The sequence below is a fragment of the Lissotriton vulgaris genome, chromosome 7, assembly GCF_964263255.1.
Source record: "Lissotriton vulgaris chromosome 7, aLisVul1.2, whole genome shotgun sequence".
NCBI classification, from domain to species: Eukaryota; Metazoa; Chordata; class Amphibia; order Caudata; family Salamandridae; genus Lissotriton; species Lissotriton vulgaris.
Genome location: NC_141695.1, coordinates 327,132,649 through 327,158,431, shown reverse-complemented (window position 1 = coordinate 327,158,431; position 25,783 = coordinate 327,132,649). Strand labels below are relative to the sequence as shown.

General features: G+C 49.7%; 1 protein-coding gene across 3 annotated transcripts in view; it reads left to right on the top strand.

Moving 5' to 3' along the window:
- LOC147701490 (MOB kinase activator 2-like) overlaps window positions 1-25,783 on the top strand; it is a 163,987-nt gene that overhangs the window by 96,104 nt on the left and 42,100 nt on the right. The window contains exon 1 of one of the 3 annotated variants that reach the window (XM_086930180.1): window positions 665-810. The exons of the other annotated variants lie outside the window; for them this stretch is intronic. The gene's annotated coding sequence lies outside the window, so the exon portion shown is untranslated. Of the gene's footprint in view, window positions 1-664; window positions 811-25,783 lie in introns of those variants that run through there. 3 annotated transcript variants of the gene reach the window in all.

Below are 25,783 nucleotides of genomic sequence, written 5' to 3'. Positions count from 1 at the left end.
TTTTCTCGCCCCGTTAAGTCCTCCATTCTCTCTTCATTGGCTGTTTCATCTCACCGCTTCCCTTTTCTGCCCTCTTTCTTCTCTTTTCACCATGCACTCTCTTCACTTCTCACTTTTCTCTCCAGTTTATTTTTCATTTTCCCCCTCTCTCGTTTTCCTTCTTTTCTTCGCACCTCTATTGTTTTCCTACCTTTTCTCTCCCTTGTCCCTCTGTTACTATCACTCCCCGCTTCTATTGTCTCCTACTTCCTTTGCTTCCTCTTTCTTTTTCCTTCTTCCCGATCCATATTCCCTCTTGTTTACTTGCTTGTCCTTCTGTGTGTCAACCCCCCTCTTCCGGGATATGTGCTTCCTTTCTTCCCTGTTCCCTGGCCTCGCATCTCCCAGCAGGATGGCCCGCGGTGGGGGTGCAGGATGGGGCGGTGGCATTCCCTAGAAGGAGGTGCAGCCCGGGCAGTGCCCCTCGCAGCTGGGGGTACAGTAGGAGAGGGCCGGGTGCACCCCTGGCAGGGACAGCGTGCGGGGGGTGGAGCGGTGTGTATGTGTGGGAGGTTGCCTCTCCGGGAGGCGCGTCGCTTCCTCGGTTGCCATGGGGACGGCCGCCTCCGGCTCCCTGCGATAGGCTGAGGGCGGGGCGGGGGCAGGCTCGGGGCCGGCCCAGGGCGGCGCGAGCCTGTCTGGACTCGGCTCGAGGATCCTCTGGCTCAGCAGGTTCTCCCTCTTTTGTCTGCTTCTGCACCCTGGGTCTCGACTGAGAACGCGTGCTGCCCCGTCTTTGGCTGGGGGCCCCGGCTACTGCGACCCCCAGAGGTGAGTGAGGCCTAGACCGCCCAGGTCCCGCGGGGATGAGAGTACTGCCCGAAGAGAGTACTCCCGTCCGTCACCCATGAATGCTCTCACTGCTCTTTGTTTCAGTGTGATAGATAGCTCGGGTTCATGCGCCTGCTGCCGAGCGCGTGAAGAGAGAGACGCAGATAGAGTTTGTGTTTGTGTGTGTCCGTGTATTTGGCAAGTCATAGGTGCGACCCCGGATGTTCCCATACAACTTTTTTTATAACAAGACGTATGTTTGGTCATATGTTAGCACGTCCGGTGTGCTGTTTTTGTTGTTCTCTTAGTTCTTTATGTTGTCTCTAACTGCTGCATGACAAACAGTGCACTCTTGCCAGGCAGTAGTGGGGACCCGTAGACAGAGGTGCCATGGGGGTGTTGTTGCACCTGAGGGCGTGGTTGGTTCTTTCCTGAACAACATGTGATGAAGAACATGGACCCTCCACGGCTCCGGCGGTGGGTGTTTGATCTTGGGCTAGCAAGTTTCACCCAGTGACCTTGAAGGGGAGTGGAGGGGGCAGGCGGGGCACCCACTCTCCCCAGGCGTGTGACCTCTGTCATATACAGTTACCGTGCATCACCAGACGCCCCCCCCCCCCCCCCTGGACTGTATCTGTCTGGGCTCTGTGTGCGATAACAGGGTCCTAGTCTTGTACGCCACACCTGCGGCCCACCCTCACTGAGCCCTCTGACCCCACTCCTGTGTGGCAGTGGACCAGGCCATCTACACAGTAATGGGCTGTCCCCCGTGTAAGAGTCATTTTACCCGCGTTCTCTGACCTCAGCCCCCTGGTATAAGGTGCTAGTGCTTTCTGAGTCCTCTGCCCCCCCCCCCCCCCCCACCCACTGCCCCCAGTCATGAACCCATCACCCTTCTAGTGAGAACCCCTCCGAAGTTACTAGATTGTAGCGCTAGTCCTTAGTGCACATCTGCCACTAGGTCCTTGAGATGTGGGTCCGTATGCTACCTGCGCCCCCTGGCCTCAGCTCCCTTATAATTGTGCCCAGTCTCCCCTGCGCCCTCTGACCCCCGCCTCCTTATGCTAGTGCCCAGGCCTTCCTGCCTTCCCTGCACTCATCCCTCTGGGATGGTCCTTCCTGTACCCTCCGACCCCTGCTTTCTGTGAATGTTGGACTTGTCTTTTCGGTGCCCTCTGACCCCAGCCCCCACTGGATGGCCTTCCAATCCTTTTATGCGCCCTATGGCGCCACCCCACTTGGGTTATTTATTAATTGGTGATTTTTTTCAGTAGACTCGTGCCGTGTGTGAGCTGCTTTGGTTATTGAGCCGCCCTAACCTTGCCCTGACGCACCATCCGCGCCCTTGTGATATTTATTTCGTGAATTCTTTCTTGGATTTGGCTTGAAAGCCCTTTCAGTTAGTGGACTAGGCCTTCCTGTGTCCTTTGACCCGATAGCAGACATCCCTTGTGAAAGTAGGCCATTTCTACAGGGTGCCATCTGAGCTACCTGCCCTGCAATTGCTAAATATATCACCTCTCCAGGAGGACGCTGAACGGCTCTACACTCTCCCCCTCACACATAGTGCGCCAGCCGGTGAACCCTCTCTATAGTCTATCATGAGTCCCCCTGACCCCTCCCCCGCCCGCCCGTGAAGGAGAGAACCATTTTTCCTAAACCATCTTCTCCTTGTGCTGGAATAAAAGCTACCCCTCGATGCTCTGGGATATCACACACATCTCAAACTAGAGCTTTTACTGTATGCATATCATATGCGATATTTCTATGTTTCTGTCTGCGTACGCGTGACATTTGCATGTCTCATGTGTGACACTTTGAAGGTCACTCGATCGCAAGCAGCTGAATAAAGAAGACGGGTGCTGAGCATAACCTTTAATTCTCGTTTTATTTTTGGAACAAAGGATCTTCAGAGCTCGCTCAACACTGTGAGCAGTACAACTCATTTCATTTCATAAAGCTTTATTCGACAGTTAAGTCATAAAAGCACAAACATTAAAAGGAAAATCACAGTTAATTCCGTATACAGCTCAATCTTAAGAACATCCATATTCCATCATTTTGTATACATAATTAAAATGTTATTAAATCCCCATGTTAACTGTCATGTTATATAATTAAAATTATAGTAATTAGTTGGTTGTAAATTAAAAAAATTCTTTACTGACACACAACAATGGTTTTTATACAGGTTATTAATCATTGCCATAGCTGGGTAAAACTAATAAATTGATCTCTTAGCAGCATAGTTAAATTCTGTAAGCACAAGACTGATCCCATAAGTGGGCAATTATATCACTGCAATGTCGTCCACTGAACTGACCACTATCTGCCCAAAAGCAGTATCTGTGAACGAATGGACCATGCCCAATTCAAAAATGTAGCCATCGCAATGGCTATGGGCGGAGAGGAATCAGTACCTCATATTGGTAAAGCCTCTATATGTCTTCTAAAACCCATAGCATTACATATGGGCTTTACCCACTTACAACGTGGAGCCACATATAGTGGGCAAAAAAACAGTAAATGGAATACAGATTCTTGTTGGTCCAAGCACATAGGGCATTTGTCATTGGTTGATCCAACCCACTTAGCGGTGAATAACTTTGTTGGCAAAGTACCCACCCTAAACTGGAAATAGAGTTTACGATCATACGATTTCTCAATAAAATCCCAATACTTCTCTAGTACAGGCCAAGACTTATAGTCTAAGAAACGCCCAGTGAGATGGGAAGAAAGTCCTGTGCAACAAGCTGACGAGAAAACCATTTCCCAATACCTTTCCTTCAAGATCTTCTTTGAAGGAAAGACACCCGTAGAGGAATCATCCCATAATGCAGTCATATCCTATCTGACTAACAGAGAATGAAGCTCCTTAAGCCACTTAATTTTATGGTAGAGGTCTGCTTGAATAACATCAGTGAGGCCCTGAGCATAATGTATTAGTTCCTCAGTGCACCATATTCTACGCCAAAACAATAAGGGACGAACATTGGCCATGTCTGCTACTGCTTTCCTTCCCAAGTCCAAGAAGAGGGGCCTCAAGGGAGTACTTTGTGGGACGCCAGTTATTTTACGTAGAAATGCATTCTCTGCTATAGTTAGTTGCTGTAGATTTTCAACCCCCCATAACTCAGCTCCATATAGGGCCGAGCTCAATACCTTCATGCTATAGATTTCTAATGCAGGGCTGATAGGGTTGGTAAGGAAGGTTTTAAATGTAGTTAGAAGGATCCCAGCTTGCTGGTGATGTTTTAAGACAGCCAGGTCAAGTTGCCTTTTCCAACACATATCCTTCTGGAGGGTTACACCTAAATAGGAAAAGGCATTGACCTGTTCTGGGGAAGTTCATTCATATACACTCTTCCCTTGAAAGATTTATGCTCTTTAAAGGAAATAAATTTAGTCTTAGCAGTGTTGATTTCCAATCCACGTATGAGGCAAAATTCCTCGAACCGCTGAAGGGCCCCCTGCAGACTGCTCAGTGTTTTAGAGATGATCAACGTATCATCCGCAAACATGAGGATAGGGATACGAATACCGGCCAACACGGCGCATCCGTGCGGGTCTGGGAAAGATAATCTGCAACTCCATTGATGAAGAGCAAGAATAGAGTAGGAGCCAGAACACATCCCTGGCGTACTCCTCTTTCAACGGGAAAAGTTTCTGTCACATCACCCTGTGACCACCAAATGACCCGGGCAAAGTTATCCTCATGTAAGCGGACGATCAATGTCAACAGCTCTGGAGCCATCCCCATCTCCTGAAGAACTTGCCATAATATACAGCCCGGGACTAAGTCAAATGCTGAATTTAGGTCAACGAACACAGCATATAATGTCCCTTTACCTAAGACCACTGTCCGCCAATATATTGTTATAGAACGGAATATTTGGTCTATCGTACTCGAGGGACGAAACCCTGCCTCAAAGGGGACTAAATATTATACTCCCCCACCCAAGCCTGCACCTTGCTCAGTACTAATCGGCCCATGACCTTCTGCATTGAATCAATGAGGCTAATGGGCCTATAGTTACCTGCAACAGCTTTATCTCCTTTCTTATATACAGGTATTATCTCTGCCCCTTTCCACGAGGGAGGGACTGCTGCTCCATGTGCAATAGCATTAAACAGGATAACAATATACTGGTGCAAAATTTTCTTTTCTTTCAAAAAAACATCTGCTGAGATACAATCCATTCCTGGTGCTCTACCCTCTGTAACGGCATCCAATGCTACATCAACTTCCTCTGGAGTGAAAACCACACTAGAATAAAATATGTCAGGAAATATACTGTTTAACATTTCGTCAGCACTACTAGCGTACTGTGGTTTGAAATAATCAACCAATTGATTCTGGGCTACGTTATTCTGTGGAGGATCAGGACATCCCCCCTATCCCATTTAAAGATGTCCCAAAATAATTTCGGATTTTTGGCCTCACATGCTTGTCTCAGTTCCTGCCATCTGCATTGATCCCATTGCTTTTGAGCCTCAATCTGTGTTTTCCTGTAACAATCCTGTGCCTCTCTTACTTCATCAGGGTCCCTTTCACTTAATACTTCACTCAGTTTAGCCCGGGATTTTCGGCTGGCCCCATTGTACCACCCACAAGGTTTCTTATTCTTTACACTCTTACCTAATCCCGGTTTATAAAAATACGTTTTTAACCTGGAGAAGGGCTTAACGTGGGTTTTGGTCATAATCAAATGAAAATCCAATTGGTTAATGCTGGCACCCATAGCTGCTAATGCATTATTAACATCTTTATTTATGGCAACCAGGGTGTCTGGATGTTTAATAATTTTACAATAATAGTACAACTACAAGTACCAGAACGTATAGGAAGAAAATTGATTAGATTAACTACTCACACCTAATTTAGGATTATCTTGAATCACCACAGGTGTCCCAGTTTAGGTCGCATCCTACTTTACGCTTTGTGGCTTAGTTCACCGCCAGGGAGGAAACCTCACTCTGTGTCATTACTGTCACTTTCCAGGACTGGGCTTGTGGGTGACAACTTAATGCTTTATGGGTATTGTAGTCTTGGGTATTGTCAGTGGACCTATTTTATCCAACACTTGATAGCCTTTATTTTAGTGTGAGTAGCACGGGACTAGAAACCGAGATTTTAGGGCTAGACAGGATTCTGTGGTGTGTCTGGGTGGATACATCTTTGAGTGAACATCAAAAAATAACCTGTCTTTTGTATAGTGCTTCATAACGAGTATCTCCAGTTTCTAAGCACGTCAATAACAAGGATCACTAGTAACCTAATGTTAGGACTCACTACAGTGACTTCAAAAGGATGGAAGGCTGAACTGGTGTTGCTAGAATATGAACTGGCAACTTGTTGAGCACTGCACATCATGTTTATCCTAGGAAGCCATCTTGCTGCAAACAAGGCTTTCCTTGTATCAGGACTATATTTGCATCTAGAGACAGCTGAACAATGGTATTGTCTGGTTTTCTGTGCCGAAAGATGACAAATCTTTAACCCTTTCCATGCTGAGCTCGTCATGATGCACGGTTGAGCTGTGCTGGTGACGAGTTAAAGAGAATGCATGCACATCAACAATACTCGCCTTTCAATTATTGTGTTGCATTCCCAGTTGAGACAGATGCAGCTATTTTTAGGTCTTGCCTGAGAGCGTGTGCTGTCCTTTGCAAAATTTGTTACCTTTCCATGCGTTTGTACTCGTTCATTTCATACCAATGGTTGGCTTGGCCTATTCGTTACACTTGCTTGCTTCTTCTCTTTGTTCATCGACTGTCCGCATCACTTCATTTGGCCCAAGAACTTGTGTCCTTCAACTGCTTGTGCTTTCGGAGCTACTTCTTTTTGTTGAAGCACCTCATGAGAGTGCATGTGTTTTCAGGCTGTCTCCCTCATGTCCTTTGCCTCCTCTACCCTCACTCCCAGGTCCCTATTTCTTACCTGTGTGCTTTTGCCACCCCTACCATGTTGATGCCCTTCCAGAGCAGGACTGCAACATCATTTTGTGGGCGCTTATGCATATTTGAAGCTTGCACATACTTACAAAATTACATGGCCCAGCAGTCTTACATTGTGATTTTTCTTTTGAAATATTTCCTTCAAGCTGAACAGCATCAACAATAATGCTGTATAACCGCAAGGAAAGACATTGGCTGAGCCCTATTGGCTTTGTCAAAGTTAGTTTCCTGAGCCTTCAAGATAACCTGTGATCTTTCCTTGACATCACCTGGGATAAAGAACAGATGATGGATGGAATGCTGAACACATTCAACATTCAGCCCCTAGTAACAGATCTTGGTTAAATCCATCTTTTCTTTGCTTACCACACCATTACAGTTTGGACCCAACAATAGGCAAATCAGTCTAGAAACTGCTCCTCGTGGGAAGCCCAAATTGCCAGGACAGGTCCTCCCTGGGCCGGAAAAAAGCACTGTGGGACCGGCTTAGTGGTTTCCTCCCTCATCAGCCAGGCTAGCTTGAATCCGGTAGCATAGCGAGCACAGGACCCATGTCGGGCATACCCTTCCCACTCAGGGTTTCAAATGCAAAAAGAACAGATGATGGACAGAATGTTGACTGAATCAAACATACACCTCCAGTCACGGATCTGGGTTAAATCCATAGTTTTTTGCTTGCCACACTATTCCAGTTTGACACCCATATACCGCAATAAGCAACAGCAAGATAACCAGTCAACCTTTGCGAAGGACCTAGAACATGCTTTTGTTAAAATCTGCAGATTGTGCAGCAGATGATGGATTGTGTCAAATGCTGAAACCCACAATTATGCAGAAAACATAGTGGCCTCCAAGATGCATAATTCCAGTGGCCTTGAATACAGGGCAATAAATAAACACTTCTCCCCTACATGAATGTAAACCGTAGAAAGTGCTCATATTGTAGGCTGTGCAATACGAACTGGTACAGATCCGGAAAGAGTGGGTAGAGTGCGATCAGAATCATTGCAGATCCAGAAGGAGTGGATAGAGCGCAGTGAGAACTGGTGCTGGTCTCGAAAGAGTGGACAGAGTGCAGTGAAGCCGGTGCAGATCTGGAAGAATTTAATAGAGTGCAATGAGAACTGGTGCAGATCTGGAGGGAGTGGATAGAGTGCAAACGATCCAATTCGGCTCTGGAAGGAGTGGTCGATTGCAACAGAACCAGTGCAGATCCGGAAGGAGTGGATCGAGTGCAATGCAACCAGTGCTGATGATGGAGTGGGCAGAGTGCTAAGGAACCAGTGCTGGTCTGGAAAGAGTCGGTATGGTTCTCATTTCAGACCTACAACTGGAGGACCCACAGACATTGGATACAGAGGATTGTGCAACGTCACCTACTCTACTGCTGCTGAGCTGGGATTCGATATCCTTAACCTCTGCTTGCATTCACAATCAGGACCTCCTCCCTGGCCCAGAGCAGGGCGTGGAAGGAAGCCGAGCATGATAATGTAAATGTGTTTTTCAGCGTGGATCTATTTATTGCCTGTGCTCTTCATGAGAATGTACAACAGGCACCAAGCTGCAGAACCAGTGCTACAGGAAAGTAACCACTTTTGTTTGATGCCAGATGAACACACCGCTTGATGCTTGGCACTTCTAGGAATCTTGGACCAGCAGGTCCAGGTCACCACTAATCACCTTATGTTGATTTATAATGTGGAGATAGCGAATGTGAGCACAATCACTCTTGAAGTGTCATGCTCCAATAAGTATTGGTGCAAATGAACTAGAAGGGTGCAAGAATTCTATCCCATAGTCTCCTATTTACTGACACCATTGACAAACAATTAGTCAAAATCATATACAAGTAATACATTTGTTTAATGCTCCTCTTGAATTGAATACCTTCAAGATTCAATTAAATTGAGATGACTTGAAGGTGATCTGGCAACGAAAATGGGGCACATAAAAATATATTGATTTGCGTAGGATCACATAGTTTTCTCATGAGAGAGCTAGGAGCTAGGCCATGTTACCTGGCTGCAAACTGAATTGTACAATTCAGCCACTAGACAGGTGCCTTCTTCTTTCTCATATTTAACACCTCAGGACAACACTTTGTGTTCAATTATCTCAGGAGCCTTATTTAGTACGGTCTTCTATACAGAAACAAATATCACATGTTCAGTCAAGTTTACCCTATGCAAGAAGTTCCTGTAGGAAAGACACAAGGCTTTCAAGCTCTACTTCATGCAATGTGTATGTTAGTCGTTCTGCATACTACAAGCAAGCGCACGAGTAAATATGGCGCTTTACTGTGCAGTTAAAACCACTGTCTTCCCTGATCAAAAACTAATTTATAAGAGCCCTGTGCCCCAAATGGAGGCAATTAAACTAGCAGCACAAAGGCTACTGACATCCCTAGGAGTTTGATCTGAGGCTTCATGTCTTGAGAAAGATACATGCAAGTCGGCTACAGAGAGACTTAACTTTTAGTTCTGTATATCTCACATGTGGCGTAATTCCCTGGTATCCTTTATTTGGCAGCTTTTTTTGCTTTAGAAAGTGTATAATGGAGGGAGTGTACAGGGCTTGGGGTGATCGGCTGCCTGGTATTCGGACTAGCTCGACTGCTCCCGAGAGATTCGGCGCTTTGCTTGCCTCACCCAGCAATAAAGTGCCCCGTGCAAATCCAAGTTAACACTAATGTGCAATTTTATGTCGGGAACGAATCCCAAAATAAATTGATTTCACGACAAGGCCAGGAGTTTAGCAATTAGCTAACTGGACACAGAGCTACCAACCCACTCGGCCCGGCTCTAGCCTTCCATGAATGTCGTGTCCATGCCGGATACTCGCCCGGGCTATTGTATCTTGTACCCGTGACGAACAGTACTTGGGTATATGTGTGGGCACAGGATAAAACTATGTGAACCTTTCATTGTCCTGCAAGGAACAGGAAGCATAATCCAGTTTAGGAGAAGTGTCACACCGAACGGAACAATAAGTCCCGGCTGTACCTATGGAAGTAAATACACCGATAGTACTGGACGTAAAAGGCTCACGCGGTCTAGAAACACGTGGGCAGGTTTTACATTCTGCGGCTTTTGTGGCATCATCTGGGGATCGTATGGTGGTTAAAGATGTCCTCTCTTGTTTATCCAGTGACGTTTCTAGACTTAAACGGCTTGTAGGTTGAACTCTGCTCCGGACTCTGTCGGTCCCACCTTTCTGTGCTGCTTCTGCTACGATTGAAAATACTTCCTCATTCTGTGGGAGTCGCACAGCATGAACCTCGCCGAGAAGGAATGTCACTGCCTCTATTTGTGGATGTACTATTTTGTTTGAGTCTATGTTATAAAATGTAAGGTATGAAAAGGCAGTCCTAGGGACACTTCGTGTGGACCAGTGTTCAGTTCAACAACAACGCACCCTCCCCACAACCGGGAAGTACCCCCTCCTTGAGGAAGCTCTGACTGTGGGTAGAAACTCGTTGCTGTTGGTTCAGGCCCTGTGCGTCTGTGGCAGATGAGGATTCCTGTTTTTTTCAATAAATTAAAACATAATGACACATTACGTTTTGTTGCTCTGGCCTCTGGGCACAGGGCTGGCGCCCACGTGACAGATACACTTTGTGGTATGGTGTGTTAGTGGCTTGTCTGTTTGCTGCGAGCTCAGTCGGCTCCACACGTGGCCCCTGGATGAGACCAGGGGCCAGGAAGAAAGAGGGACAGGTGGCAGTAAACGGAAAGGTGTGAGGGCTTGAGAGATGCTTCAGGAAGGAAGGAGAGCGTGAGAATACAGACTTGTAATACGGGCAATATTGATAAAAGTGGGTTACCAAGTGCAGGGATGTCCTGCTCTTTCTTGAGATGCAGCGGTTTCTCCCTCTCTCTTCCTCCTTTTCTTGCTCCCCAGTAACCTTCCTGCTGGCCTAGCCCTTGTGCTTCATCACAATTTCCAGTGGCTGGTACAGAAGGCGAAAAGCAGGCAAATGCTGTCATTGTAGTGTAGACTCCTCTTCAAGAAGGAGGTAAGAGGCAGCAGCATTCTGTAGGGAGCATCTAATGATTCATCATTAAGAGATGGTTATAAACAGATTTTTCTGTTTTTTCCACAGTCATGAGGTCCTGATGAGAACTCCTAACCTATTTGGAGTTCGAAACGCGTAGACCGCTAGTTTATACGCCATATGATCTAAAATATTCGCAATTTTTTGTTTAAAATCACAAACATATAAAAAAATATTGTTTATGGTGTGATGATTGTTTTATGTAAATTCGTTAACAATTTTTCTACGAGTATGAAAGTGACTGGGTGAATGTGGAATGCTTGGATTGGTTGGGAAATAATGTATGCTTTGTATTGTTTTTGAAACTGTAGTTATTATTGATTGCATATAATGTTTCTGATTGCAGGGATGTAAAGATTTGTAAAAAGTGTATAAAATAATTGACATATGTATTTAAAGGGAATAAAACTAAATGATGATTCAATCCGACTGAACAATTAGTCTTGGAACCCAATTTGGTTTGATTCCATTGTGCTGTGAAAAATAACAGGTAATAAGGAGAATAGTATTGGCAGTTGTTTTGTTTATTAGTAGGTCAGTGGCTTGGCCTTACTGTTGGGAGCCCATACCCAGTATTGTTTTTTGCGTCATTGTAGTGTAGCATTTCTGTACCACTTTCCTGTCCTTGGTGGGGCTCCACCGGGCTTTATGGTTGGTTGAGTAACTAATTCATTTGCTGTGTATGCTTGATAGCAGTACTTTATTTGGAAAATAAACACGTGCTGTTGTTCAGAAGCCCGCAGTGCTATCGAAGGGACCCCTGACTCTTTTTCTGCTTTTGCAGGTTCTTTTTCATCCCTGCATTTTGCCTTTGCCACAGTTTTCCCATTGTTGTCTTCCTCCTTATTGTCTCTTTTTGTTTTGTTTTGTTGTCTCTCTTGCCCGGATCAAAGTTTGTTGAGAAAAATAAGTGCCGGTCCTCAAAAACGAGTGGCTGCAGGCTGCACCTGTAACCACCGGCTCAAATTGAGCACAGCTTGGAAAGAAGGTGTTTGTTGAGGAATCACCCATGAGTGGAGTCTTAGGATGTCACGCACGAGACCTGGAGATGTGCTCCAATCATGATGCCGCAGTATGTGTCTGCGCCTTATGCACTGGAGCAGTATGCAAAAAGAGCGTAGGGATAGTTTTGCGTGCTGTGTATACAAACAAATTAATTTGTAGTCTGTAACATGGTCGAATCAAGATTTTGGGATCAGCCAGTCTTAAGTGCCTTTCTGAATTCTCGATGGCTGTTGATAGGCCTTGTTTTTTAGGACCTTTTGCCAGAGCTTGCACTTCTGAACAAAGAAGGAGCTTCTTACAATGCATGTTTTTGAGTGGAAGAATGTCCAGGAGTGGGGCCATTTCGGATCTGAGGTTCTGCTTTGCTGGTACAATGTAAGTCACGCCATTGGCTTCCAGTTAGGAAGCGGTGATTTTCAAGGCGCTATGTATGATGCACAAGGCCCTCCACCAGCAGGGCCCTGGGTATTTGAGAGACGCCTTTAACTGGTATTTGCTAATTAGACAACTTAGACCCGCTGCACTGGGAACGGTGATCATCCCCACGTTTCAGAAGGCTAGATGGGGCAGCTGCGCGTTTTCTGTGGCTGCGACCAGGTTATGGAACTCGCCCCCTAGACCTATTGTGAGTTTGTGTTCTTGTGTTTCGTAAGCACTCAAACCATGGTTCTTTTTTCATTCTTTGTGATGCAGCTTCCCTTTGTTGGTTTCAGGCCAGTGTTAGCGCTTTGATGCCTGATGGCTTTATGCGCTTTATAAATCTGAAATACAAATACAAATTTTCACTGTGAGAAGGCTTGGCGTCCTTAGTCACACCAGTGTTTTTAATCTCCTTTATTGTGGGTGGTGGCAGTCCTAGTTCTTAAGGCAGACAGAGGGTTGTAATGCTACCTTGCCCAAAAATGAGAATTTCCATTTTTGCTGAGTTACGCTCAAAGTGATTTTTTTTTACCATCCATTAGTTGGCTGCCAAAAATGCAACCCCTAGGCCGGAGGTCTGTTGGTTTTTCAAGTTTTAAGATGATCCAGTTCTTATCAGCATAGTTACAACAGGTGAGATTGAAGGAGCTCACTAGGTCAGGGAGTGGGGACAGGAATACACTAAAGCGTAGGAGGGAGTTGTTGATACTTGAGCAACAATCAACCAATCAGGACACTTGTAAAGCGCACTACAAACCTGTGACGGTCTCAAGGCGCTGGGGGTTGGTTGAGGGGGGGGGGGGGTGCTACTGATCGAAGAGCAAGGTCTTGAAGAGTCTTCTGAAGGCCAGTAGGTCTTGGGTCTGCCGGAGGTTGGTCGGAAGGGTGTTCCAGGTCTTGGCGGTGAGGTGGGAGAAGGATCTGCCTCCAGCTGTCGTTCTTCGGATGTGGGGTGCCGCGGCGACGGCGAGGTCGGCAGAGCGGAGCTTGCGGGTGGGGGTGTAGAAGCTGAGTCGTCTGTTGAGGTATGCTGGGCCTGCGTCGTGGAGGGCATTGTGTGCGTGGATGAGGAGCTTGAAGGTTATCCTCTTGTTGACGGGGAGCCAGTGTAGGTCTCTCAGGTGGGTAGTGATGTGGCTGCGGCAGGGGATGTCGAGGATCAGATGGGCCGAGGCATTCTGGATGCGTTGCAGCCGTCTTAGGTGCTTGGCCGATGCTCCAGCGTAGAGGGCGTTTCCGTAGTCCAGCCTGCTGGTGACGAGGGCCAGGGTGACTGTTCTTCTTGTTTCAGTGGGGATTCATTTGAAGATCCTACGTAGCATTCAGAGGGTGTTGAAGCAGGAGGAGGAGATGGCGTTGACCTGCTTAGTCATGGTAAGGGTGGAGTCGAGGATGACCCCTAGGTTGTGCGCGTGGTCTGTGGGAGTCTGGGAGTCGGGGCAGTTCCGAGTGCGGTCGGCCACCAGGAGTCGTCCCAGTCCGACTGGGTAGACCCAAGGATGAGGACCTCCGTTTTGTTTGAGTTCAGCTCCAGTCGGCTGTTCCTCATCCAGTCGGCAATGGCCCTCATTCCTTCTTCGAGGTTGGTTTTAGCTGTGTGAGGGTGTTTGGTGAGGGAGATGATCAGCTTTGTGTCGTCGGTGAAAGAGATGATGTTAAGCTCATGTTGACTGGCGACGGGCGAGAGGTGCCATGTAGATATTGAACAATTTCGGGCTGAGGAACGAGCCCTGGGGTACGCCGCAGATGATCTTGGTGGCATTGGAGTGGTAAGGGGGAGGCGGATGCTCTGAGTTCTGCCGGAGAGGAAGGATGTGGTGCTGTCCAGGGCCTTCCCTTGGATTCCGGCGTCATGGAGGGGTGTGCGTAGGGTGAGGGTGTTATGAGGTTATGTTAATTTCATTTATAATGTGCATGAATCACCCTGGAAGGGGTATCTCGGCACAGCTCAGAACATAAACAGGCAGGCTAGACTCTAAGGCCGCAAGCAGCTCAGTCTTGAGAAATCTCCTGAATATAAAGTGATCAGTACATTAACGTGAGTGAAGCAGAAACTTATTCCAATAAATTGGGGCTAAGTAGGAAAAGGATCTTCCACCAGAGAGAGACTTTCTTATCCGGGGACTGTAAGCAGGGCTTTGTCGCTGGATCCTAACAGTCTACGTGGCCGATAAGGCAAAAACTCTGAAGACAGGTTGCTCGGGCCTCTGCCACGTAAAGACTTGTGTGTCAGACAGCAAATTTAAAAAATAATTGTTTTGTGGATTAGCATCCGACGAAGAGAGTGCAAAAGAGGAGAAGAAGTTGACTTGGGTGGAAGATTGGTAATAAGCCGGGCTGCCGTGTTCTGAACCACCTGCAGTTTATTCATTAAGGTCTCATTGGTGGAAGCTAATAAGGCAATATAATAATCGAAGCAGCTGATAACCAATGCTTGAACTAAAGTCGTCATCGTATGAGTGAGAACTCTCATGAAACAAGTCCCTCTGGTGTCATTTTAGGACTCGGTGAGGTCCTGCCAGCACACTGGCTGCTAACAGCCAGCAAGGAGACATCCCAGGGAGGGCGATGGTTGAGGCCCTGTGGCAGAACCCAGGCTGTTAACAGTGTAGCTCATGTCGTCCCGGGGCTAAAAGCAGCTTGTGTGCCAACACCATTACCAATGCCTACGTGAGACAGGCAGGCCGGGTGCCATTTGAGGGCGGTGAGTGATACTTTGAGCCAGCTCCCCTGATGATGGCAGGTAGACAGGGTGTTGTCATAGGCAGTGCGTGGGGTGGCAATCTAGGATCTGCCTATGCCAGCGGGACATGTACTTAGGTATCATTGAAATGAAAATTATTTTTGGTTGCGCACTACTGTCCAAAGGTGTAAAGGCGCTTTTGCTTCGGAAGAAAAAAGAGACGAAAAGAGCGAAAGGCTGACGCCAGAAGATCGTGACATGAGGAGAAAGAAGACAATACCATTGATTAAAAAGCTTTGTTTTCAGGGCTTTCCTAAACGCACGAGGTTCTGCACATTTCTTCAGATAAAGAGGGCGGGAGCACTGGGTGATGCTTTGGGCCAGTGCTCCCTCTGTGGACAGCTAGTCAGCGTGTTGTTTTAGACACTGGCTAGCGCCGAGACAACCTCGGGTATTTGTGCGCTTAACAAATTTCCCAAATAAAATAAAATGTGAGGTAGCACCCCCCGCTGTTGTGACGCGGTGTTAGGTGTCATTCGAGGCCTCTTTAGTGACCCCACTTGTGGCTGAGTGAGGGCCCGCGCTCTTCTTTAGTGACAGTCAGTAGAGGCTGAGTGAGGGTCCGCGCTCTCCTTTAGGGCTGTCCCCCCTACAAGTCTCTCCTCTAGTGACAGCCACTAGAAACTGCTAGAGGGTCCTGTGCTCTTCTTTAGTGACACTCACTAAAAGCTGAGTGAGGACCTGCACTCTTCCTTAGTGACAGTCACTAGGGTCTGAGTGAGGGCCCCGCTCTCGTTTTTAGTGACAGCCAGTATTAGCTGAGTGAGGGTCCCGCGCTCTCCTTTAGTGACAGCCAGTAGAGGCTTAGAGAGGACCTGGCGCCTTCTTAGTGACAGTCAGTAGAGGCTGAGTGAGGGCCCCGCTCTCGTTTTTAGTGACCGCCCTAGAGGCTGAGTGAGGGCCCCGCTCTCGTTTTTAGTGACAGCCAGTATTAGCTGCGCGAGGGTCCCGCGCTCTCCTTTAGTGACAGCCAGTAGAGGCTTAGAGAGGACCTGGCGCTCTTCTTAGTGACAGTCAGTAGAGGCTGAGGGAGGGCCCCGCTCTGGTTTTTAGTGACAGCCAGTAGAGGCTGAGAGAGGACCTGGCGGCTTAGCTCTCTTCTTTAGTGACAGCCAGTAGAGGCTCTGGCTGGGTGAGGGACCCGTCCCTGTGGTGCTCCGTGCTGCGAGGGTGGGGTGTCCTCTCGAGCGCTGGGAGAGGCCGTGGCGGCACAGGCGGTGTTTGTGAGCGCACCCTGCCCTGCCCACACCCGCCCCGGTGCGGGTTGCGACATGTTGGGTGGGTGCTCCGAAGAGCGAGGTCAGCCGGGATCGGCGGCCGAGGCTTTGGGCTGCATCGTGTCTCCCGACCGCTCATCGGATATAAACCTTCCCGAACTCACCGGGGACGCAGGGTCTGACAGAAATCTCACCAGCTCAAGAAACGTTTATACACCTTTGGTTTACCTCATTAGGACGATGTTTTGTAGTAATTAACAACCTAAAGCACCATGAAGCATCAGAGTGACCATTCCACCTCTATTGGCTCAACCAAGTCACTTCCGCGCTTTCTTGGTTAGTGGCCTATCTAGGAAAGGGTCTCATTTACTTGTACTAACGAGGTGGGCGATTGGCTCAGACGGACAGGTATCTCCCAAGGGTAGAAACGTTGATGGCATAAGAAAGCGGGTTGTTTCCTGCAAATCGGAGGGCAGAAAACTGAGCAGGCCCTTTCCCTTCTCAGAGCACAGGTGCATCTGCGGAGCAGCTGGGAGGCACACCTGCCAACGATCATCACTCGAAAGACGTGTTTTGCACGAAGTTGAAATTAATCAGCGTTTCCTGGAACAATGACCTTGAGTATGAACTTTACTGCGTCTTGAGAAGCGGGGAGTACGTAGGAGTGGATCCCCGTTGCAAAGAAACCACCTATTTTACGGCATAGTGGTGGGAGGGAGGCTGAGAGAGTCGCAGAAAAAGACATAAAAAAAGAGAGAAGGAGAGAAAAATGAGTGCAAGAGAGATGAGTAAAGTGAAAGATTATTTTAAAGGCTTAGCATTAGTATGTCGTGCAAGATACATTATTTACTGCTTTGTAACCAGTGCAAAAAATCGAACAAAAATAAACCAGCACCGTCAAAGGCAATAGACCTGGCTTGCATTTTGCAGCCTGAATAAAAATTAAAAACTCTCCTGCAGTGAAAAAAACAAATAAATCATAAACGATCGCTTTCTGTGTACAATGAACCTATTCGATAAAGTACTTTAATGGGAGGGTTCTGTGTGCTTTTGAGATGTAAAACAGTCTCTACACTTAGTAATGCAAACAATTCAGAGTAAGTGGTATGGTGCACCACATAGCCAATAATAGCATGAGGCGGGAAATGCTCCAGGGTGCACTGCCATTGTCCACTCTATGTATATTTGAAAGAATTGTGACCGTAGGTCTTCCACAGAGCTGCACTGTCAAGTCAGTGCTATTAAGACCAGAGTGAGCTCTGAATACTGACATTTCATCTTGCAGCGTCTGAGAACAGACCGGACAGGGTACAGAGTGGACAGGCCATGCTGCGGACTGGGTTTCAGGCGATAAGGCCCCGGTGACAGTGCGGACACTTGGTGTGATCCTGGGCAGCTAGCTAGCAAGGTTGATGTGTGTTGCCTTTACCTGCCATGTGATAGGAACTGTGCGATCTGAGGGATTGTTCTGCTGCGTTCATCCCTGGATTGTCGGATCTGGTGTTGAGTTCTGGAACCGTGGGTTAGCTCGGCTGTCTGAGGCCTCCTCGTGTAACGTCTGAGACCCCTACGGTATCGCTAGGCTATGTGAGGCCTGGACTTGTAGGTTCTGTGTAGAATGAGAGATAGCTGTGCTTTCGGAGGATTAACCCTGTATGGTCTCTAGGTTTACTCTACTTTCTTAAGCCAACACCTGCAATCTTTTTGTAACTTGAGAGATATTTCTCCAGTCTGAAGTCAAAGCCTTTGAGGTATGTTATATGCGCGATAGCTCTGATGTCTTATGCAAACTCTATTGCTCTGTGTGACATGCAGGGTGGCTCTGCCTTTTAGGCCTGTGTCTATGCGATAGCTCCGCCATCTGGGACGTGAGCTTGTAGTGTCCGTGTCAGGAGGGATAGCTCTTTACTCCGAAGACTGGGCCTGTAAACTTTGTCTAACTTAAGCGATACCTCTGTTTTCTAAGACCTGAGCCGTGTTGCTTGTAACCTGATGGATAGTTCTGCTGTGTGAGGCCTGTGTTTTTTATTTTTGTGTAACCTGCGGAATAGCTCTGCTGTGTGAGGCCTGAGTCTTTAACTTCTGTGTAACCTGAGGGATAGCTCTGCTGTGTAATGCCTGAGTCTTTAACTTCTGTGTAACTTGAGGGATAGCCTTCCTGTGCAATGCCTGAATATTTAAGATATGTGTAGATCTTTGTAATGGCAGGTGCTGTAAGTTTAGTTTCCAGAGAAATAGCACTCTTGTCTAAAGATCGAGACTGGGCGTGGCCAAGATGGCGGCGTGAGCAGCGATTTCACGGGGCCCGGGCTCGGCGAGCTCTGGTCCGGTGGTTACGGCGGAGCGAGAGTCACTGGAGCGCCGCAGCAGGGGCCCGAAGCTGCGGACGGAAGCCGGGGTGAGATCCCGCGCCCTCGGAGGCCTGGTGGCGACGAGCAGCCCGGTGAGCAGGAGAGTTGGCCGGAGGGGTGGCAGAGGCGCTGCGGTGATCTGTCTGTGTGCTGCGGCCCTGGGAGCCACCAAGGGGGCCTGGGGATCACATGTCGGCAAAGTGAGCCCACGAGGGAGTGTGTACCACTGAGGAGCAGGTCGGTCCGGAGGTGTGGACGGCAAGTTTGCAGAGCCGTTGGAGACCTGTGTCCCGCTTGTCCAGTGAGGGCCGCAACGCCATCTGGAGGGTGCCGGAGTGACGCTGGAGTCCCGCGGCCTCAGCGGTGCTGTCGACCATTTATTGATCGAGGTCTACGGCCACTACTGTGGTGAGAGGAGGACCAGGCGCATACTAGTCTGGTGGCTTTGCGGAGGTGAGGGGGAGGCCGCCGGGGCCGCCGGCGACCGCGACTAGGGTGCCCGGAGGAGAGGGTGGGCCTCTCGGGGACGAGTGGAGGCGGCCAGTTACACAGGGTGCGGAGTAGGTCTGCGCTGGAGGTAGGAGCTCGAGTGCTGGCACGGCAAGCGAGAGGCGAGAGCGTCAGACCTTGCGGGTTGAAGGCCCCGACGCCGTGGCAAAGAAGTGCAGTTCTGCAGGTTCGGCAAGGAGGAGGCCCTGGCCTAACACTTCCTGCAGTGAGAAAGGGGTTCAGGGCCGCGGAGCAGCGAGCATTCCAGGGTTGAGAGATGTCCGCTGGCAGGGCCGCCCGTGGTAAAACTGTGAAAGATCTCTTTGCGAAAACGCAGACTGCCCAAAATAAAGACATTGCGACTCCGAGCTCAAAGAAAATGGAGCAGAGCGTAGACAGCTGATCAGAACCCATCACAAAGGCATTTTTGGAGTCCCTCTTTACATCCCTACGGGACGACATTCAAACTTTCAAGACGGAGTTTGCCAGCGAAATTAAGGAGGTGCGGCGGGAGATGGACGGAATAGGGGAACGTGTGGCAGACCTTGAAACCAAAAGTGATAATAAGGATACTGAGCTAGCGGCCCTGCAGCAAGAAATCATCCGCCTTCATGACCAACAAGTGGACCTTCAGCTCCACATGGAGGACCTGGAGAATCGCTCTAGGCGCCACAACATCCGTATTCGGAAGGTTGCTATGTCCGAAGCCACCCAAGACACGTTTCGCTATGCCAGGGAACTTTTCAATCACGTGCTGGGGCGGCCATTGGACTCGGTCCTCCACCTTGATAGGGCACATAGAGCGGGGCCCCCCTGGGCATCGACAACGCCCCCCCGGACATACTGGTCTGTGTCCAAGACTACAGTACTAAGGAAGAAATACTGCAGAAGGCACGACAGAAGCACCCGCTCACGTTTCAGGGAACGTCGCCGCTGCTATTCCAGGACTTAGCGGCTCTCATGTTACACAAGCGTCGTCTTTTCAAACCGGTCACATCCCATCTGCAACAGAAGAACATTCCATAATGCTGGGGACACCCCTTTCGTCTCATCTTCAGGCTCGAGAACAAACAGTACCAGATCAGGTCGGTCTCAGAGGCCTGCCGTCTGTTAGGTCTGCAACAGCCCGACGAGGAATAAGAGGTACGAGCGCCACGACGGAGGCGGACGAGCTCAGGCCCCGATGGCGCCAGCAACGAAGACGGAAGCGGGTGAAGAAGCCCCCGGCGACGGTGATTGCAGCGGGCCAGAGAGCAGCTGTGGAGGCTGTCGCCGTAGATAGTGGTACAGACCCTAAGGGGTGAAGGGGCTACTAAGACCTGGTGGCCTGGGTACCTGTTCAGACTGCACGGCCATTGGCGGGAGAGCGCTTTCGGATAGACTAGTAAGACTACCCCGTGCTGGGTTTTTTCCCTTTTCATCTCTGGATGAAGGACTACAAAAGTTTGCAGTTGTGGGGGTGGTGGGATGGGGCGTGGGATGGGGTGGGTGTTTGGTCCATGGTGCACTTGTCAGAAGGGTTGGTCTTTATCCCAGTGTTTGGAAACGGGCGAGGGAGGAGAGGTCCTGAGACGCTTGAGTGGGAACTCACGGGGCTGCTTCATGGGCTGGGGAATGGTTACACTCCATATGATGATGGCGGCTGATTTAGTTGTCCTCACATTAAATGTGAGGGAGTTGAATAACCCAGTCAAGCGCAAAGCGATCCTGCTCCAACTGGGGCAGTCTCAGGCAGACATTTGCCTCCTCCAGGAGACACATCTCCTAGCTAGGGATTGTCACCGGTTTCGGTCCTCTAGATTCCCCCTTCAATTTTTCTCCTCGTACCCTGATAAAAAGGCAAGAGTTGCAATTCTGGTGGCACAGAAGTTTAGGGGCAAAGTTTTAGGCAAGACTGCAGAAATTAAGGGACGACAGTTAGTGTACAGGTTCGCAATGGGGGATGTGACCTACACGATTGGCACGATATATGGGCCCAATGAAGGTCAGGAAAAGTTCCTACACAGAGCGCTTACTAACATCACTGACACGACAGACCGTTACCTCTTGCTGGGTGGGGATTTGAATCTGGTTTTTGACAATGCATTAGACAGGTCTGGTCAACACACTGCACAGGTAAGGGCGCTCACAGCCGCAGGCTTGGCCCACGTGAGGGACTTGGGGTTAGTGGACCTTTGGCGCACGCTCCACCCCGGGGAGAGGGACTACACATATTATTCAGCTGCCCATAAAACGTATGCACGCCTAGACTACCTGCTTGTCTCCACAGCTACTCAAGCACTCGTCACTAGCATCGACATCGGTACAGCCTCCCTTTCTGACCACGCGCCGGTAGCGGTCACCCTTTCCAAGCCTGCTGCGCAGCGCTCCCATAGGGTCTGGCGCCTTCCCGAGTCGTTGCTGCACAGGAAGGTGGTGGTCTCCAAGATCCAGAACATAATAGCGGACTACCTTTCCCATAACAGTTACGCTGACACCATGTTGGCTACACAGTGCGCCGCGCTGAAGGCTGTACTTAGGGGGGAGTTTATTTCTGTCTCGACAGCGGAGAATGTGGAACGTCAGGCCGAAAGAGACGAGCTTACCCGGCAGACCAGGGAATTGGAACAGATACATAGGAGGACTGGGGCCCCAAGAATATGGCGGCAGTTGAAAGTTGCGCGCCAGCAGCTCGCTGCCCAGGACTTAGATAGGGCAGAATTTGCAGCCTTGCGACTGCGTCACGCATATTACACAGGTGGGGACAGATGCGGGCGTCTGCTGGCGCATAAATTACGTGAGGTCACATGTAGTCGGGAAGTGCAAGAGATAAGGGGAAAGGATGGGGCGAAGGTAACAGGTGATCATGCTATAGCTGGGGCCTTCAGCGCAATCTGTGCAGAGCTATACGTGGCTGACCCACCGGATCCGGCGGCGGAAGCAGACTTTTTGGCGGATATCCCCATACTGGCTCTGACACAAGACCAGATGGAATGCCTGGAGAGAGACATTCGTCCGGAGGAGGTGATCTCAGCCATTTCTCGCCTCAAGCCGGCCAAAACCCCTGGCCCGGACGGCTTTCCGGCGAGCTTTTATAAAACATTTTGTGGCCAGGTGGCCCCGCTGCTCGCTCGACTCTTCACCTCCTTTGCGGAGGAGGGGGCGATCCCGAGTGACCTACTGGAGGCGTCGATCGCTGTGATACCCAAGCCGGGTAAGGACCATGCAGAATGTGGAGCATATAGGCCCATCTCTCTCTTAAATGTGGATCTTAAGCTCTACACCGGGAACCTCGCCTCACGCTTGGGACCGTACATGGGGGGGCTGATTGATCCAGATCAGTCTGGATTCATTCCGGAGCGCCAGACCTCAGACAATACCAAAAGGGCCTTTCACCTCCTCGAAAAAGCCGAACGCACGGATGGAGAATACATGATGCTGGCCATTGATGCCGAGAAGGCATTTGATAGGGTACACTGGCCCTACTTAGAGAAGTTGTTAGTGAAGGCCGGTATGGGCCCCAAATTCCGGACCAGGGTGTTGAACTGCTATAAATTCCCTTCAGCCACGGTCCGGGTCAATGGCTGTACGTCTCCCCGGTCCAGGATCGAGCGAGGCACCAGACAGGGCTGCCCGTTTTCCCCTCTTTTATTCGCCCTTTATATGGAGCCTCTCGCACAATTGCTGTGATCGTACCCGAGGGTGCAGGGAATCCAGTTCGGGGGGATGTCCACACTATAAGCTTGTACGCCGATGATGTGCTGATATCGCTTGCCAACCCCCGGGACTCCCTCCCTGCGTGCTTTGCTGACCGTGCGCAATTCGGCTGGGTCTCAGGGTTCAAAGTGAATATGACTAAGTCCGTGGCCCTTGACCTGTCGCTGGAGGCGGCCACGAGCTCCTGTCTACAGGCGGCATTCCCCATACAGTGGGCTTCGGAAGCGGTCCCATACCTTGGGATACAACTGGCGCCGTCCATACTGACCTCGTGGATATCAACTACTCCCAATTGAGGCAGAAAATCAGACGCGAGTTGGGACAGTGGAGACATTACCCGCTGTCCTGGTTGGGTAGGGTAGCGGCAGTCAAGATGACGGTCCTACCTCAAATACTATACCTTTTCCGTACGATCCCCCTCGCGCCTCCGCGGGGCTGGATAAAATTGATTCAGTCAGAATTGTCGCAGTTTATATGGAATGGGAGGAAGCCCCGTATGAAGCTGCGAATAGCAATGTTGGCACCAGAACAAGGCGGGATTGGGATCCCAGACCTGGTAACGTATTTTCAGGCGACTCAGTTGCGCCTCCTGGTGGAATGGGTTAGATGGGAATCCGAGAAACACTGGTTGTTCCAGGATCAGGCTGTCGCCGGACGGACCCTGCAGGGGATTCCCTTTATGCGTCAAGAGCACAGGCCCCCTAATCTCTATGCGTCCTTTATCACGCGAGTACCGCTGGAGATCTGGGACCGAGTGGGGGTTAGCCAGGAACTTACCACCCTCCCGTCGCCCCTCACCCCCATCGTGGGGAATCCGGACTTTCAGCCGGGGATGGACGAAAGAGCTTTCGCGCGGTGGAAGCCTGCCGGTTGTCGCGCTCTCCACCATATCTATGGCCCAGACGGTGCAGTTCCCTTTCCACAGTTCCGCCAGGAGTTCGGCCTACCGGAATCAGAAAGACTCCGATACTTACAGGTCAGGCACTGGGCGCTCAATACCACTGTGAGAGACTCGGCGAATAGGCGCTTGACTGCTTTTGATGTATTGGTTGATCACCCACTCCACAGACAAGCAGCTGATCTCGGATCTATATAAAACGCTCATGTGCAAACACAGATACACTTACAACACAAGCAGGGTGCGCTGGGAGCGGGAGCTGGGGAGATCCCTTACTCTCAAGGAGTGGGAGGGGGTGTACTACAGGGCGCGCCATTCGGCCTACCATATGGGACTTACTGACACTCTCACGAAGATAGCGACCTACTGATACTACACCCCGAACGCCTGTATGAGATGGACAGTAGCAAGGACCCCCTATGCTGGCGTGGTTGCGGTCAGGTGGGCACGTTAGTCCATATACTATGGGAGTGTAAATTTGTACAAGAATACTGGGGCCAGATCTTAACGGAGGTAGACACTCATTTCGAGACAGAAATCCCACGCTTTCCCTCCTATGTCCTCCTGGGGCTGCCTAACGCGCTGACATATCCATTACGATCACGGAGGGGTCGCCTGATTGCCATTGCGTTGGGGTCAGCAATGCAGAATATTTTGGCGCACTGGTAGTCAGAGCAAATCCCTACATACCAAGGCTGGCTTCACCGCCTTTGGATGGTTCTGGGCATGGAAAAACTGTTGTTGTCCAGGGCGGGAGAGGGGGCCCGCTATGCGGAGCAATGGAAGCCATTTCTATCTTTATTGGCTTCGGAGTTCACCGAAGTCACGTGTCCGAAATATCTCCGACTGTTGAGATTGACGGAGACTGTGGAGGAGATTAAAGAGAAGGACCCGGCCCGAAGGTTGGATGAGGCCGACGGAGGGAGTAGACGAGGACCATGGACCCGGGGGGAGGGAGGGGGGGTTGGGAAGGGGAGGGTGGGAGAGGTTATAGGGGAGGGCGGGATCTTGTTGGGTTTCGGGCAGGGATGGGAGGTGTTTGGGGGGGGGGGGGGGTTCTTCTTTTTGGTTATTGCAGGTGATTGAGGTGATACATGCCTTAGGCTGGTTGAGGGGTGATATGGCAGTGGAAAGGCTCTGAAGTGGAGGCCGACTGGACTCGGGGTGTTCGGTACTGGTAAAGGACCTATGCCTCCTCAAAGGGGTGGGACTGACGTTGTGCATGGGAGACGCCTCTTAGCTTCACAGGGTTTATGACGCAGCCGGCCCATGTTGGGTTGTAGGCGGCTTGCTGTGTATAACATTGGTTCCCCGTGTCATGACTAATGTCTTGTTCCTTCCCCTCATGCTAAACTACTGGTTGGTCAGTGGACTGACTAGCGACCCTTTTACAACGCTACTGTATTATGTCCTGTTGTATTGGTAAATAAAAACATTTAATACTAAAGTTAGAGCCTGTGTGCCCTGCTGAACGCTTAGGATGCATATGTAATCAGGCTTAAGCATGTAAACGAGGTCGCACTCTATTCCATCTGTTCTTTAAATGGCAGGACCCCCTTCATGTTTGTGCTGTAACCAATACGATTCTTTTGATGTAGCACAACTCCGTGTGTTCTGAGAGGAGCGCACCATGCCCCGCCACAGACCCAGGCCTCGTGTCGGCATTACAGAGCCCTGGGCAGAGGGCACAGTTTCAAAGGTACAGACTCCATGCACTGCACGGGCATCACCGACCCTTCTGGCGGAGGACACCTCGTCCTGGGCACAGACCTGCAGCCTTGTGTTGGCAGGGCAGAGCTCTTTGCAGAGGGAGACAGCAGTCTGGCCTTAATGGCACTGGTACATTCTTAAGAAGAGTTAAAAAGAACAAAAAACACCCCGTCATGGACATTTGGCAGGCCCCTCTGTGCAGCAACCTATGTGTGTGTGTGTGTGTGTGTGAGGGGTGTGAGCCCTAGGCCGCTGGTTATCTTTAAGAAATGGGAGACTTGTATTCTGCGGTGGAGGGGGTGGATAGGGGGCTTAATTTTGCTTTACTACTGCATCCCAGATATGGGTTTATGGCTCTGAGTGACGTGAGAATACAAGGGCCTGGCACTGCCTTGGGCACAGAGCTTGTTGTCCAAGTCAACTCAGAAGGGG